Consider the following 12,775-nt stretch of genomic DNA (forward strand, 5'->3'; position numbering starts at 1 on the left):
ATGGCTTTTCCCGCGACATCTTCTATGAGAAACTCCCCAAATCCTAAGGGAAAAATTATACTTGACAGGGTGTGACTACTACAAGAATTAAGTCAATGTAGTCCAAAGACACACATGTACGCTGTACTTACGTCAATGCATGCAAATGTGGGGAATGAAAAAAATTCACCTATATTAATTAAAAAAGAATGAAACAGTATATTTCATTTACCATGTATCTCCTTTCTTTTACTTTCAGACTATTTTCAAAACAAAGAATGTCACTCTTTTAGTGTTAATATATCAACAAAGTAACTATCCTAACAAATGGTCAGGCAGTTAATCCCAGCCATAACAAGCAGGTGGTTGATGACTGTGTCTCTGCTGATCTTCATAGGAGCCAAGCCTCTCCTTCACTATCATTTCCTCGTCTGACTCCATTCAAACAACAAAATGTATTATACCAACATCTTCTTCTTCACAAGCTGAGGACAGACCATATTCTGTGACGTCATACATGGGTGATAAGGAAGGGCTGTAGCTATAAAACCACTGACAGAGATATAATGTTGCTTAAAGATAGAGCCGCATAGAAATGAATGTTGGAACATTTTGTTTCATTTTTATATTGAAATACACTAAACGAATGTCATATAATGGTAAAATATCAAACATAAAATATTTCTATGCAAAAGAAATTGTTGAAATAGACTTAGAATTATATATTTTTAATTAAGTTTTGAAATTTGTTACGCAAAGCTGCTTTTAAGAACTAAACGGTACGCATTGGTCATAACAGGGTTAACAGTACCTCTGCTGTATGGCAACCTTACCAGACTGCTAATGTGCAAATTCATGCACGTCAACTAACGCAAACCTCAATCATTTTGGTTATTACTGTGGACAATGTGGTTTTTGTATTGGTAGCTGGGTATTCATTCCATCCTCTGGAAGCTGTAATTCTCAGCTAAACATCAGTAAAAATAGCAAACAATCACCCAACGTTTGTTCTGTGGCCATTCAATTTCTGAGCGAAGACCTGCTATGTCCAAGGATATTTTCTGCAAAGATGAAGCTACAACTTAGAGTAAACTGACCACCAGAATTTTTTCCGAGTATGTTTTGTTTTTTGTTTTTTAATTTCGCGCAAACCTACACGACGGCTATCTGCGCTAGCCGTCCCTAATTTAGCAGTGTAAGACTAGAGGAAAGGCAGCCAGTCATCACCGTCAACTCTTGGGCTACTAACCACCTGGCCATGTCGGGCTTCCGAGTATGACAGTTCTTTTGTCTCTTGGCAACACACACAATACGGTGTTTGCGCCATCACAAAATACCTGAACAAAAGAGCGGCAAAACATTTGTTTGAAAATTAGCACAAATACAAAAAAAACAACAAACATAATGAAGATATTCAGTTTTTGCGCTATGCATAATCTGAAGTTCCTCTGCCTAAACGTTCTTAAGACCATTAGATGCATGACATATTGTTAAAATAGACTTATTGTTTTATAGAAGTGGCGTAGTACACCTTTCTGTACTCATAACTGTTTGTAATAGTGTCAAATGTTGTGTGCATCTATAATATGCTCCTCTATCTGCAGCAGTCATACTTTACATTGTTTCATGGCAAGTAGCACCTAAGATAGATCTTAAATCATCACATACTCTATGGTTAATAGTCACAGCTGTTGGAAATGCTTTCACAGTATCTAGAATCTGGAAATTTACCAAACAACACACCACCACCTTTAGTGATGGCTTTGAAAAATTACTGTTTCATGCTTTGTAAAAACACTAAAATGTTTTTGAGGCTCTCTGAGGTCAAAACAACCAGTTTCAGAAGTGTAGCCATCTTAAATAACCAAGAGATGGGGTCAAAAGTTTTATTTGGTGTTTTGTGCTTATTTTTAGTAGTTTGATATGTTCCGTTGCCTAAAATTATCGTCTGGCTAAATAATACAAATACTAACTATTATTATTGTTGATCTGTTAATTTATTTCGAGATTATATTTATTTGCAAAGAAGTTTTTATGATAAGATACGGTTAACTTTATGTCAAAATAAATCTATTTGTCTTTGTAAATAGAATATCAGACTTGATTAAAATACCCCACTTTAGAGTATAGTCCTTTGTAGTGCAATGTTGATATTTATGATTCAATATTCAAAATAATCACATAACAATCGCACAACTATATTGTGTAGCTACATGACACACCTCTACCAGCAAAGATACGTATATGTAAAGTCGGCTTTGTTGCATTTGTACCTGGAACAGTCTTTCTTGCAGACACATTTGATGAACTCTCTGCAGGTATAAGAAACCTCATGAATGGCGATCCACAACTGGTGTCCAAGACTTGGCTACCTTAGTCCATGTAAATCACCCAGGAGAAACCACCATCTGTTGGCTCTAGCGACTCATAGACTAGATTCTTCCCTAGTAGACTGCCCAGTGGGCATGCTGTAATAGGACATCCTAAATGAAACATAAATGTGTTATATAATATTTTCATGAGTGAAAACAATACCTTCTGTTCATAATATGAAAAAGAAGAGAAATATGTTTACTTGAGTAGGAGGAAATTGTTTCACGGAATGGTTCTTCTGGCAAAAAAATTTCCTCCTGGACTCATTCACAGATCAGAGGTCTTACTGTATATGACCACTATAAGCTTCACGAGTTGTTTGAAATTAAAGGATGTGGTGTCATAGCTACGCCAAGATCTTGCAGATGACAGACTCAGATAATGTGTAGATCTGACTACTTGAAAAAGAGGACTCGTCATTCTACTGATTTCTTGATATAGCAGATCTGCTCCACATATGGCCTTGAGTCATTCATCTTATCCCTTGTGTTACATGTGTTCCTGTGTTTTCTTGTTTAGTGAGTGTGGTATTAGCTTCTGAGCTGTATAAGGCAGCGCAGATGGTACGTAGCTTCGATGTCAATCAAATAATTTCCCTCAATTCTAGCCAAAAGCTTGGTGTCTTCTTATTCTTTTGCTATGGTTTGAACATTCTTGTCTGCATCAAAAGTTGAAAATTATTGAAGATAATTTTCTTCTTCACAGAAGATACAGTATTGCATACGTGGCTTCTGTCATTTACTCTGCCTCTTCTCGTCAGGTTCCCCACTTCTACTGGGATTATTGACACTGGGATTTATTTTCTCGTTTTTCTTTTGACACTTTCCAGATTTGAATTATTGAATTTTGCATGGCATGGCTTGTGCTAAGAGGCATGATGAACCATCAGATTTGACACACTTTTATCGTTTCCGAATTTTATGCTGACCAGCAAGGAATTAAAATATCTTAACTCTGAAAGACTACTCAGGAATCCTTGGTAGGCCCTGGATTTGTCTTTATTTGACTTACCGTGAAATGATTTAGAAGTTTATCTCTGACAAACGAGGAAACGTTTCCAATTTATTTCCATTCTGTCTCATTACAACTGCAATCTGGAAAAGAATAAGATTTAGAATTCTTTGATAGATTGCTTAGGCAGTGTATTCATAATGAGTATACTTAAATGGACGGCAACTGCTTGTAAAAAAACACAAATTTAGAGAACGACGTAAACGGAAGACTTTCAGAATTTCATCCTATACACTTGTGTTTTTTACAACAGGCAATTGCCGTCCATTTCAGTGTAATCATCAAGATTTAGAATAATTTGTAATTTGTATAACCATAGATTTATTCTTAAATGTGCTAACTAAGTAGAAGAAAAGAAGTGTAACAATAAGATATACTAACAAATATACAAAGTGATAATGCGTATAAATCTATATTGGATGTTTGCACATCTAATGAGGTATACAAGGATTGAAAAAAAAAAACACAGATAAATTAGACCTTAGCCCACATACAAAAGATGCATAATCTTCTTATAAGTAAGCCACAAAGCATGAACATTGTTTGACTGACAGCTAATTTGTTATTTGATTGTTTTTTCTAGCTCAAACCTTCATATTGAGCTATTTGCACTCTGTCCACTGCGGGAAATTGAATCCCGAACTTTAGGGTTGTAAGTCTGAAACTTATCGCTGATCCGCCAGGGAACAACTGAAAGAGAAAGTAACAGCTATATTGCTGGACACTCAAACAAACAGATGAACCTGATTAACTTCAATGATGCTTGTCGAAAGTTTGCTAAATCCACAAAAAAAAAAAATAAACATGAGAATGAATTGATAGATGAATGAACCAACAGAGAAACAGACCGAAAAACATTCGACGGGCAATCAGAGGAAACTTTCTACAGCTGTATCAAAACGTTCTGAAAAGCTGTGCTTTATTTAGGTCAGCATCTGGCATTTTGTGGTTCCATTCATAGTAAATTAATATACAAGTAATAAATATTTGCTGTTCTGTGTACAGAACAATATAATTTATAAACATGCACTCTATTACCACTCATAACCATTTTTGACTGTGGTTATTTTCTAAAATTGATTATTATGACCCCAGAGAGTCTCAAAATATTTTGATGCTTTTATCACGCCGATAACAGTAATCTTGAAATTTTCCCCTAAGCCACATGACTACATCTGGCATGACAAAATCCATTTGTATTTCCATATTGCTGTGTTTCACAATATTATACTCTTACTATAGTGTAACACAATATGTAATAATTCTTTCCAGATGTGTACAATTTATCAGCAACTTCAGTCATAAATTGTATCGATGAATGATAAATCTCCTACCACACAAGTAGTGGCAATAATGTTCGACAAATAGTAGAAATACAATTGGTTCTTTCTTTGTCATGCAATATCTGTGTCCAAGAGCCATTAGCAAATGATATTAGAAACTGGTCACAAATAATCATTAACAGAATGTAAAAACCTAAGAAATTACAGGTTTTTTGTATCATCATGATTATTAGTGATCTAGTAGTTGACCATTGCAATTTTCATAAAATCAGTAGAAAGTCCACCCCTCATCTGAGCGACCAAAGAACTGCTTCTAGGAGGGGACTTTTCCTACACCATACTATATTCTTGGAACATGGTCTCCCTTCAGAGATCAACTTTTCTTCTCACTAATAAGTTCTTTATCTGGAAAATCCAATGAATCTCGTTGCCATAGTACTAAAATTTTAACCTTAATACTACTAACAAAAAGTATGGAAGACAGGGACTTTATGAATTTATTTCTAAACCTCAACACAATTGATGGGGCTAGAGACATCATTAGTACAAGTATAGATGAATCTTCTAAGAATACTTTCCAGGGTAGCATTTATAAAAATAACAAAAAGGAATGACCCATGATAGAGTGTGTGTAAGATAGGGATAAGGTCATTACACTAATGCGTATACCAACTGTAGGGGAAATCTTTTATTAAACTTTGGTGAACTAGAAATATTCATTTTTCTAAATGAAAATGCGAGAGAAACAACACAAAGCAAAATAATACTCCTGGAATCTACTTTGTATTTCACTTTATGATATACTGTGCCTCATCTTTATGGCTTCTCCGAATTCGCTTAAACTTTCTGGCGTATCAAACCAGTTTGGAATACATCAGCAGAGACTCTTTGCAAAAGAAATGTAAGGAAACATGCATAACTGGAAATTTCTGGTTGAACTGCGGAATCATCTGGAAACAAGATAAAGTAATTCAATTTATGTTAAATGTTAAGATGTTTTTATGAAGTAAGAGGCAACGATATTAACCTCCTCCATAGACTTGAGAAATTGGATTAAATTAAATAAATTGGCTTTACTTTACAAACAGAGGGGCGAATGGTTCCATTTAACTTGTATCAGTAGCATTAATTAACATACTTTTGATATTCAGAATTGCCCATCTTTTGTTTAGAGTAAAAGCTTAACTAACACATTTGCATCATTACTACCGTCGACTTTTTGTACAAAATGGTTAAGTTATAAGGGTAATTTAATCACTTTTTACTGACAGATTGGAGTGAAGCCTTCCTCTGACACATTAATACTACACGCCTTCATCAGGAGCTAGGAGGGAAGGAAAAATATAGTATGCGTGCCTGTAGAGTTCAAAACAATTCAGAGAATGCAAAATAAATTGAAATTACTTTAGAAATAGATCAACACTTTTGTGAAAAACTAATAGAAGATTTTGTTATTGCTCACGTACTGTAAAGACCATTACACATACCATTTACTGAATTATTATGGTCACACTACAAAGGAATATACAAATATTCTAATGGATGACAGAAGTGATGTCTAAATCTTGTTTTGATTTGCAAAATGCATAATATGTAAAGCGAGTGATTAATCTTACAACTTCATATGTAATCAGTCAGTTTCTTTTACTGAAACTGCATTCATTAGCGAAAAGGCCGTTGCTTTCCCCTTTTGTAATGGCAGTAAAAGTCAATGTATACACCATGCACTAAGTAAAACTACACATTAACAAAATTCGAAATATCGATATTTTATTATTTATCTGCATGTTTAAAGTGTTTTGTAAGAAAAGGTCTGACTGTTTTTGGACGTGGTGCCTGCCTTGGAAAGACACTGCCTCTAATTTATCTTCAGATTTGATTGTTTTCTGATTTACTGTTTTTAATGGCTACTCCAGTTCTAGTAATCGTTTCCATATACTTGCGTTACAGAATTATTGTTAGTGGCAGGCAGAGGTTTCTTGACCGAAATACAAACTGCCAGAGCTATTCAATTTTTGTAAACCAGACAACACACAGGAAGAAGTATTAGCTCATTAGATGTATTCGGATGGACTGATGCGCTATCAGACCACTATTCTCTATATTAAGCAGTCTGAACGACTTTTGGAAGGTCAACTACGTCACGTAATAACTGCTACTTGCACGATATAGCCATTAAAAATCGCCAGTACACGTCATGTTTATTCAACATATATTTCATAATAACAAATGCAGTGATGTTAACGATCGATCAAACAGTTAAGGAAAGACTTCATGAATGTAGCATAAGTACGAAAATATATTATTTTATTCAGTCGGCTGCTAAATTGACTTAGATTTTTGTTGAGATTATCAGAATTGACAAAAACAACACTGGTACATGTACTCTTCACAGATAAGTTAAGCTTCCAAGTCTGTACCATTGGTTGACACGATCTTATCTGGAGAGCCAGAGGTGAACGAAATGCTCAATGCAACATCATTAGGCTTAACTGTTTCAGTACTGGTTCAGTAACAGTGTGATTAGGCCTCAGCATAAAATGATATCCAAATCTTACTGTATTTCTGACTTGCTGCCCTAATAAATAGTGAAGTAATATAGGCTACCACGAGGAAGAAATAACAAAGGTCATAGACTGGTCAGAATGAGATTCTGATTAAAACTGCTTGCATCTTAACCCATCACACAACCTCAGTATTTCCCATAACGTTGTTTCCCAAATAATCAGATTTGTATGTTTCAGATACAACAACCTTATTAATATTGAGGGGGCTATACTTTTCACGAAATATATCTTCTTTTTTTTTTGTCAAATATAACTCTCTCAGGTAAATTAACTTAATGAGTTCCCAACTCTGAGAACTTTGAATTTCAGAGTTATTATGTTCCACGGGTTATAACTAGCGTATAGTGTCAATGAAACTGATTCAGTAACTGAATAGAGTTGTTTAAACAATTATATTCAGTTATGTACGAGCTGCCTAATATCGGCTAAAAAATACGAAGAATTAAATTGTGGCGGAATCCTACAAGTTCTTCAAATACCTATAGAATGATAGGTTTATTTTTTATGAGTGTAAAACACCATTTTGATTCAGTAATTGTAATCATAACCATACTCCAATTCCATATCATTGGGTATTCATTTAGTTGAAAGGCAATTTAACTACAAAATATTGCCCTTGGTTTTTGCTCTATTTTGGGGCATTATATTTGTCATGTAAAACTATTACTGTTTAAAGAAAAGTGGCAAGGCTACCTTCTACTGTAACACGAACATCTCCCGCAGGTTCAGTAGAAGACATTCTTAGCATTAAAATTTGTGACAAAATGGATAATATTTGCTCCATACCTTGAATGGAGTAACACGACAACAATCTATTGACTGGCGTAAAAATTAAGTGAACATATTCAATTAACAACTGCAATTACTTTCGTGAGAGACATAGTTAAACATATTTTGCCAAAGACTATAAGTAGATAGCTATCGCCGATTCCAAAAAGTGATGGAGTTATATGAGAAACCTCCGAAATTATAAACAGGTAGAAAAACTGCTCCTTTTGCAAAAAATTAAAACACATTTATCTGATTTTCGATACACATCCTTTCGACTCTCATATTGTTTCTTGTCTTGTTTAATTACAACAACAGCAAAACCTTTTTGCTTTGTCATAATCTAAAAACAAAAAAGAAAACTTTAATAAGGCTGTATTGACGAATTTTATAACTTGTCAATTTTTTTTTCAAAGAGTACATAAAAAAGATGAAAGATATGTGCATGTAGATACTGGAAAAGTTCATTTTATGTTTATATTTTTGTGCTGTTGACTAACTGTCTTAGCCCTAGTCTATCAGTTGAAAATTAAGAATGGTTAGTGCAGATAACTCTTTTGTATCTTTGCACAAATATCCGAAACAAACGAATTTTTTGAAATGGTTACATTAGCTGTAAGTGCAAGACCGAAATGTGTGATATTTGCAGTCAAGATAGGGTCCCATTGAACTTCAAGTGATCAGAAACAGCTCCTTTCTTTGAATCCCAATTTCATGTCTTGTCTAACATTAAATTGGGATAACCTTCGTTCCATTTTTTTGTTTCACTTAATATTATCCTGCAATGCAGATTTTCGTTGATAATTATTGTGGATTCTTAAAACGTGACTATCCACGTCGTACATCCCAACTGAGTACCGGATTGAATTTTTCTAAAAACAAATGAGCTGGTTTGCGTCCCGTTCGATTTCTCAAGTTTATAATGGAATGAACATGTTTGACATTATTTTTAGCGATATAGCGTGAAAACAACATCAAAGAGAGTAATGAAAGTAATTTAGTTTTTAATGTTTGTTTTAAGCGTAAAGCTGCACAGTGTTGAGCTATCTGCAAGGATCAAGCCCCAAAGTTTAGCGTTATACGTCTCGGGGTTACAATTAGGTAACCAGAAGTGCAGGTTTTAATTATAACACATGTTTTACTGATCCGTGACATTATTTGGACACCAGATAAACAACCATAATCACGTTACTGAAGGTAATAGTCAGAAATTCCTTATATATCCACGAAGTGAAACAAAATATAGCACGGAAAAGTGTAACGTTAAGGAGTGTTGTTATGACTGTTACATTAATAGTGAATTGAGTGTCTGGAGTGTCGTATAAAGAAATAATAAATAATTTGATATCCAAAACAAACACTTACACGAACAGATTTTTATTGTGTTTTTTTTAAGAAGTTTAAAATACATTTGTTGGTATTCTGTTTATTGACCAATCGAGAAGAAATAATATAAAAATTCATTATATCTTACTTAAATCAGACAGTAAGAGAGAACACAATGGCGAAATGTGCATACAAAAATAAAGCAACTTTGTTTTCTAGGTTTCTTAAGTTTTTACTCTGACGTTTACTGTTCAAAGCCCAAATCAACAAATTTACACCGTATTTAAATAAATAACAGTTGTTAAAATTATTTGAAAATAACGAAACATTTCACATGTGTGAGTTAGAAACCAAATCATTTGACTGACTTTTATTTAATGTTATATTATTAACTTTAATTCTAAGGCTAGTGTTTTTTTCAACCTGAATACAGTAAGGTCAAAACATAACTCTGCATGTGTCCAATTTAATCATTGTACTGCAAATTTTAATGGTTAAATTATTGTACACGTATCTCTGATTGCCTAATCCCAAAGCCATTTTTATTAGGCATACAACGATTGCGAAACACTTATCTATCTTTAACTCTGTGTATAAATTATGTTGTATTAAATAGTTGCACAGATAACAAGGAAACAGATTACTGCTGGTCTATTTTCAATGTACTTATATTAAAATACATCAAAATTGTTAGTATTCATTCAATGCTGTGATTATTTGTGAGAGAACCTTGTTCGTGTATATGGTACGTAGTTCCTCGACTAAACAAAAAAATACGGTTTATCACAGTAATCACATTGGATTTCAGTGACGTCATATTTTACTTCGACCTTTTTTGTTAGCTATTAACCAGACCGATACGGGGGTCACATCCTATGAAGCAAAGTCGAAGTTACATTTGTGTTGGCCCACCGCCAAAAGTCTACTATGCATGACTTAAATTGTACGGGTTAGAACCTACTAATATATCTATTCATGTCGTTGCGTAACATGTGCACAAATATATTTATTGAGATAAATAAAAGGTCTTAGGACTGATGAATAATTTCACAATACTTACATACGCATTTATTATTGTCTTTTCCATACTGTTTTTTTTTCTGTAAGAGCAGACACCAAAACAGTAATAACACATTTAGAATTGAAACTGTAGACGTGCGATAACTAGACAGTGAACAAAATTATAGTGCGTAACGTTTTCAACATGTAGTAAGGATTTGTTTTGTTTTGAAGCACAAAGCTGCACAATGGGCTACCTGTGCTCTGCTCACCACGGGTATCGAAACCCGATTTCTAGCGTTGTAAGTCCGCAGACATACCGCTATGCCAATAGCACTAAGATACAAACGTTCTTCATTAATTTGGGATATGAATAAGATTAGAATTATTATCCATTAAGCTGAAGTAAGCTTAGCTTTGAATGCACTGATATTTTTTTGCGGAAGCGAAATTGACTAAAAACATTTAATGAACCATGTAAACCTTTACTAGAAGAATTTATGTTCAAAATCTGTGTGTTAACCATATACAGAATATTACTACAAGTGTTAATGTCTTTACAAAATCTATAAAACTTCAACTATGTTAGACAAGTTCGTCACATTTTTACTTTCAAGAAATTGTACAGTATTTTCCCTTTTTATTTTCCAATAAGAAAAACTTGTTTGTTTCTTCGTGATAATAAAATAAGAATTTGTGCCACATCTAATTTATTATATTGCTTTAAAAACTGAAGCTAAACATAAGGAAATTTTTAATCTTTGATAATTGCAGAACATGAAATACATATTCAAGGCAATGCCGCACTGTTTTGCATTCTAGAAATTGTTAGCACAGTGCAAAAGTTTCAGTAACTAGATGCACATAAACATTTCTTCTCTTTGAAAACTGAAGTTATACATAAGAAAATTTTTAATCTTTTACAATTGCAGAACATGAAATACATATTCAAGACAATGCCGCACTGTTTTGCATTCTAGAAATTGTTAGCACAGTGCAAAAGTTTCAGTAACTAGATGCACATAAACATTTCTTCTCTTTAAAAGCTGAAGTTATACATAAGGAAATTTTTAATCTTTGATAATTGCAGAACATGAAATACATATTCAAGGCAATGCCGCACTGTTTTGCATTCTAGAAATTGATAGCACAGTGCAAAAGTTTCAGTAACTAGATGCACATAAACATTTTTTCTATTTAAAAACTGAAGTTGTACATAAGGAAATTTTTAATATTTTACAATTGCAGAACATGAAATACATATTCAAGACAATGCCACTATCAAATCTTCATTGACAAAATACAATGAAGCTAATGCTTGTTCAGATATAAATTTTAGTGAATATAGATTTACACGTTCTCATATTATTAGTAACCGTCGCCATGTTGTTTCTTTCTTTTCTTAAGAAATTTAAAAAAAAGGTTGAGTAGCCAATGCAGTTTTGAAACTACATTTTAACGCTTCTGGAGGATTGAATTTTTTTATATATATTATTATTTCTTTTACGGAATCACCAGTATTTTAATATATTCCAGCTTTTATAATAAGGAAAATGCTATATAAATACAATTAGTTTGGCGATTTAAAACGCATGAAACGTTTACAGATTAGCACATTTAACTAGCATGTTAAAACAAAAACTCCCGGAAATGCATCTACAGATGATCATTGGTCCAGATGACAAATTGGGAACGTTTCAAGCAGTCTTCACTCCAACATAAGAAGATTTTTTTCCTGTCTTATTCAGAGCTTCGAGAAGCACATCAGAGGACAAGTTGGAATCAATAAAAACTCGCTTATTCTCGAGATCAATGTCCACCTTGTTTACGCCTACATGGTAAAAACAAAATACAAAACTTAAAACCGGTTTCATTGTGAAATAAAACATTTCAAGGTGATTATTTTCAAATGAACAGAGTTTTTGTCGATTTTGTATTCGATTTATAGCCATAGTCTCACTCTAAATGAAATACAAATACTAGAAACAAATATATTTACATATTTTAGCCTCAATATTTGTTTTATTCGAACAATAACGGATTTCTGTAATATTTCAATTATACACATTTACAAAATATAACTCTGTGTATAAATTATGTTGTATTAAATACTTCCTTTGTTTGTTTGTAATTAAGCACAAAGCTACACAATGGGCTGTCTTTGCTCTGCCCACCACAGGTATCGATACGCGGTTTCTAGCGTTGTAAGTCCTAAATACTTGCACAGAAAACATGGAAACTTTTATTAAAATACATCAAAATTGTTAGTATTCATTCAATGCTGTGATTTTATGGTATAGAACCCTGTTCGTGTATATGGTATGTAGGTCCTTGACTAAGCAAATAAAATGTCAAATAATTTTTTAGATGCAAGTCTTGCGTTATTATTTTTCGCCCCGTAATGCCCAAAAGTACACTGAGTGGTCACAAGTAAATAGATACCTAATTTTTCGTCATTTAACTGATTTA

General features: G+C 33.3%; 1 long non-coding RNA gene across 1 annotated transcript in view; it reads right to left on the reverse strand.

Annotated features, from left to right (window-relative positions):
• Positions 1–9,342: 9,342 nt before the first annotated feature.
• Positions 9,343–12,775, reverse strand: part of LOC106457095 — an 11,364-nt gene continuing 7,931 nt past the window's right edge. The window contains exon 3 of the long non-coding RNA XR_001290679.2: positions 9,343–12,137. This is a non-coding gene — a long non-coding RNA (uncharacterized LOC106457095). The remainder of the gene's footprint in view (positions 12,138–12,775) is intronic.

This window comes from Limulus polyphemus, unplaced genomic scaffold, assembly GCF_000517525.1.
Source record: "Limulus polyphemus unplaced genomic scaffold, Limulus_polyphemus-2.1.2 Scaffold291, whole genome shotgun sequence".
Taxonomy (NCBI): Eukaryota; Metazoa; Arthropoda; class Merostomata; order Xiphosura; family Limulidae; genus Limulus; species Limulus polyphemus.